Below are 6,163 nucleotides of genomic sequence, written 5' to 3' on the forward strand. Positions count from 1 at the left end.
CGAAAAACTCGGTAAACAACCACTACTACCACTACTACTACCACCACTACTACCACTACTACCACTACTACTACCACTACTTCTACTACTACTACTACTAGTAATACTTCTACTACAGCTACTACCACTACTACCGCTACCACTACTACCGCTACTACTACTACTACCACTACTACCACTACTACAATTACCACTACTACCACTACTACTACCACTACGCCCACTACTACCACTACTACCACTACTACCACCACTACCACTTCTACTACTACAACTACTACTACTACTACTACTACTACTACTTCTTCTACCACTACTACGACCACCACCACTACTACCACTACTACTACGACCACCACTACTACTACTACTACTACTACTTCTACTACTACTACTACTACCGCTACTACTACTACTACTACTACTGCTACTACTACTACTACTACCTCTAATACTACCTCTACAACTACGACTACTACTACTTCTACTACTACTACTACTCCTACTACTACTAATACTACTACTACTACTACGACCACCACTACTATTACCACCACCACTAGTACTATTACGACCACCACCACCTCTACTACTACTACTACTACTACTACTACTACTACTACTACTACTACTACTACGACCACCACTACTACGACCACCACTAGTTCTACTACTACGACCACCACGGCAACTTCTACTACTACTACTACTACTACTACTACTACTACTACTACTGCTGTTGCTGCTACTACTACAATTAATACTGCTGCTACTACTACTACTACTACTACTACTACTACTTCTAATTCTACTACTACTACTACTACTACTACTACTACTACTACTTCTTCCACTACTACCAGTACTACCACTCTTACCACTACTACTACTACTACCACTCTACCACTAGTACTACTTCTACTACTACTACTACTACTACTACCACTACTACCACTACTACCACTACTACTACCACTACTACCACTACTACCACTACTTCCACTACTACAACCCCTACTACCACTACTAACACTACTACCACTACTACCACTACTACCATTACTTCTACTACTACTACTACTACTACTACTACCACCACTACTACTACTACTACTTCTACGACCACCACTACTACTACTACTACTACTAATACTACTGCAACTACTATTACTACTGCTACTACTACTACTACTGCTACTACTACTACTACTACTACCACTACTACCACTACTACCACTTCTACCACTACTACCACTACCACTACTACCACTACTACCACTACTACCACTACTACCACTTCTACCACTACTACCACTACCACTACTACCACTACTACCACTACTACTACTACTACTACTACTACTACTACTACTACTACTACTACTACTACCACTACTACCACTACTACCACTACCACTACTTCCACTACCACTACTACTTCCACTACTAGCATTACTACCATTACCACTACTACCACTACTACTACCTGTACTCCCACTACTACCACTACTACCACTACTACCATTACTACAACTTCTACCTCTACTACCACTACTACTACTACTACCACTACTACTACTACTACTACTACTACTTCTTCTACTACTACTACAACTACTACTACTACTACCAATACCACTACCCCTACCACTACCACTAGCACTACCACTACTACTACCACTACCACTACCACTACCACTACAACTACTACTACTACTACGACTACTGATTCTACTACTACTACTACTACAACTACTACTTTTACTACGACTACTACTTCTGATACGACTACGACTACAACTACTACTACCACTACCACTACTACAACCACTACCACTACTACGACCACCACTACCACTACTAACACTTCTACCACTACTACCACTACTACTACCACTATTGCCACTACTACCACTACCACTACCACTACCACTACAACTACTACTACTTCTACGACTACTAATACTACTACTACAACTACTACAACTACTACTTCTACTACGACTACTACTTCTGATACGACTACTACTACTACTACCACTACCACTACTAGAACCACTTACACTACTACGATTACTACTACTACCAGTACTAACACTACTACCACTACTACCACTACTACTACCACTTCTACCACTACTACTACTACTACTACTACTACCACAACTACCACCACTACGTCTACCACTACTACTACCACTACTACTACTGCTACTGCTACCACTACTACCACTACCCCCACTACCACTATTACTACTACTACCACTACTACCACTACCAGTACTACCACTACTATTACTACTACATCTACGACTACGACTTCGACTGCTACTACTACTTCTACTACAACTACCACTACCGCTACCGCTACCACTACAACCACCACTACCACTACCATTGCTACCACCACTACTACTACTACTTCTACTACTACTACTACTACTTCTACTACCCCCACTACTACTACTACTACTACTACTACTACTCCTACCACCACCACTACCACTACTACTACTAGTATGACAACTACTACTACTACTACTACTACTACTTACTACAAGAAAAAATGCTTTTAATAAGATCAAAAATTTGTTATCAAAACATACCATAACACTTTTTGACGTGTTAAGACCACCTATGTTATCGTAGGTCAGGGTACTTTACATAAGACTTTATCATTGTTATACATATGTGTTATTATACTGTCAACGATAACACACTTTCTGTGTTATTTTATTAAATAGATAAGTGTTTAATTATATTTTTTATAGTCGATTATATAACACATTTCAATACTTATAAATTAGTTTTATACTACACTTTAATATAACACATTTTTTGTGTTATATAATGAAGTTTGCATAACAAAATTCTTTACTTATAAAAAGTGTTATTGTAATAGATAATATAACACAAAGCGAATGCTCAGGAAAATATTCAAAAACACATGCGATGCCTATGCCGATTTAAGTAGTGTTGGACACCTTAATGTACTTTAGCAAAACTCAAATAATATTAGATGAATTCTGAATACAACCTTACTTAAACATGTGCTTTCATTATGATGTCCTGTCATCTACTTGCTCCAGATTCTCTTTTCCCACTCTTTAGAAATCTAGCATTTCTTCTTCCACTGGATGGGTATTACCTGTTATGACAAGACAGTGAAGAGGAGCTCCAAAATCTATCAATTGAAGTTGCTTCATTGTACCAGCCACAACGATCTGATCTTCACTTTCAATTCTAGCAAAACCAACCACGCCGTGTCTTCATTGTAGACTGCAACGCAACATAATACAACAACATTCAATGTTAAATTGATAAACTAAGTCTGATTTAGTTCTTTGAAATTCAAAGTTAAGACATGAGTGAGTCATAGAGTAATAGTAGTAGTTATCAGTACCAGATTCTACTTTTGCTTGCACAACTTCCAGGAGCTGCTCAATGGCAGTCTTTATTGTCATGTACCTAGGTGGTTCATACTGCTTCTTCCCTCTAAAATTAAACAAGAAATACAGAGAGAAGGCATTAAGTTGGTCTTGCAATCCAAACAAAAAAAAATTATGAAAATTGCGTTCTTTTGATAATTCTTTGCAAAATGTCATTCCAAACAAGATGTCGAGCATTTTCGACGGCTGTGTTTGAAAAGGTTTTTTGTACAATTAAAAGATGGTCAATCACTTGAAAACATGCCTGCATAAAGATTCCAGGGAGGGTTCCTTCACACGAATATCTGTGACAACAAAAGTAAAAAGAAATGTTTGTGTCAATAAGAATCTCAGATTTTGCAACTATTATCAAACTTTCAGAGAACCTTGTCTCACCTCACCTAATAAGCAGAGAGTATGTAGACCAAGATTCCGGTTGCTTTGAATTTTCTCATAGAAGCTGTCTGGTCTCCAGGTTTCCGTAAAGAATGGTATTGACACTATCTCTCCATAATGGTAGAGCTGCAACCCACAAATTCCAATGGCATTCATCCCCGAAGCATTGTGTATTACTTTGACAACAATACCCAATTTCTTTGCCCGAACAACAAGATCAGTGTGAGTTGTTGCTCTGAGTAGGAAATCCATATGCAAACATGAGGAAGAAGAGAGGGAAATTTAAGTAAATTGAACAAAGAATCGCATGTATATAAATGTCATATTTGGAAAGTAAGATTGAATAAAGATTAGAGAAAAGTTTGAATCTGAAAAACCTAATTAATGCAACTACAATAGGATAATTTAATCTCATTGAGAAACTTGAGAAAAAAAAATTATAACTTTGTCTCAAATTAGTTTGTATCCAATCCAAAAACTACTTGCCAAACATGACCAAAATGAATAAAAATGAACAGTTACAATCTAAGGACTTTCAAAGGTCCTTGTGCAGCTAAGTAAGAATATTTATGATCACAATTATCTTCTTCTACATATCCATGGAATTTGAGATGGCCCAAATCAGCAATGCATATATACATACATGTAACATTCATCTAATGAGGAAGAAATGATATAATTTCTAATATAAACAAGAAAAAAAAAATCACAGAGAAAAGAAAAATAGAAAATTGAACGAACATACCCAAAAGGGTCGCCAACTACAAGGAAAGCCACATCAGAAACACGAGCAGCTGAGAGTACTTCATCGGCTTTTTGCTCAACCATTTCTCTATCGGCAAGAATCACTGGCCTTCCATAAAGTTTTTCCTGGCCAATGAAAAAAGAAATTAATCAATAACGTTGTTAGCTTTGGAAATTGGTGCAAAAGAAATTAACCAAATTGAAGAGAAAGAGAAAGAAGTGTACCAGGGTAGAAAAGCCATCTGAAGAGATACCGAAAGAGAGAAGAGAAGTATAAGCTTCGATGTAGACCTTGTCGCATTGCTTCACTGCCTTTAAGCCTCTAAGAGTTATGTCTCTCTCGTCACCCAATCCCAATCCCACTATGTACATCATCTCTCTCTCTCTATCTTTCTCTCTCTTTGTCTTTTGCTAAAACCCTAGCTCGATTGCTCTGCTTTGAAGCTAAGAGCTGAACTGCAATGAAATGCCACTAAAACCCTGCTGGTGCCAAAGAATTAAAAACAAAATTCTTTATTCATGAGAATCTGCAGTTTGTTGTTTAAAATATGGCTAAACAAAAACAATATTCATAAAATATAACTATGAGAATCTTATTCTGTCCTAGCCTGTTTCTGTTATCCCCAAAATTTCAGTTCGATGACGTGGCAATAAAAAATGACAAGTGGAAATGCATGGTCAGTAAATGGCACATTAATAGTCAATAAATGTGTTGGCTCTTCGGAGTTGTGATAAAGTGATCTGACCGATCTGATAGAATTTATGTCCGACTGGTGAAGATTTCTGACTAACCAGTCAAGTGTTTTGCTAGACTAGAGATGTAACGAGCCAAATTTTCTAATAAGGCGTAGGGCCTTGATTAGTGTGCCTGGAGGGCAATAAATGATTTAATATGTTCATTTATGAATTTATGTGAATATGTGATAGAGATGCATGTGTAGTTTAATTAAATATGCATGTGGGCCCCGCTTGGATATTAGGGGTATGTTTGTGATTTTAGCCCGTTGAGGGTATAAATGTGTTAAATGCTATATGTATGTGATTTATCTGTGTAGCACGATTCGAGATAGTCTTGGGGAGCGGTTAGCCAGAAAGTCACAACGGGGTTGAGAATTCGACTCAGGGTGAGTCGAGGGGAATTTTGGGTATTAGATGTGTTATGGGGTTATCGGGTTATGGAAATAAATATTTGGAGATATATTTGAGGTTATAATGTCTAGGAGGGAATATTGGGGAAAATTTACCATTTTGCCTTCGGGGACGTTTTGGTACCCCGAGCCTTGAGATAACCTTATAGACTTAAGTTAAATAAAACAAAACTTGGAATTGTTAAGAATATTCAGAAACCGAATCCTCCCTTCTCTCTCTCTCTTGAAGTTGCCTTCTTATATTTCTCTCCATTTGAGCTTGGGAGAATTCTTAGTGAAATCAAGCTTAGGACTAAGTAGTGAAGTTGAGAATCTTTGGAGCTAGAAGTCTGAGGCTTAAGGACCAAATTCAGAGACTAAGTTCAGCAAGGGTAAGCTTTAAATTACAAGGTTTTAGCTTGAAGTTTCTGCTGGTTGTTAGAATATGCATGTAGTTGGGTGAAGGAT

General features: G+C 37.5%; 1 pseudogene; it reads right to left on the minus strand.

The window, feature by feature from the left end:
• Positions 1-2,961: 2,961 nt before the first annotated feature.
• On the minus strand, positions 2,962-5,042 carry LOC133821501 (probable diphthine methyl ester synthase; annotated as a pseudogene).
• Between the last annotated feature and the right edge of the window lie 1,121 nt (positions 5,043-6,163).

This window comes from Humulus lupulus, chromosome 3, assembly GCF_963169125.1.
Source record: "Humulus lupulus chromosome 3, drHumLupu1.1, whole genome shotgun sequence".
Classification (NCBI taxonomy): domain Eukaryota; kingdom Viridiplantae; phylum Streptophyta; class Magnoliopsida; order Rosales; family Cannabaceae; genus Humulus; species Humulus lupulus.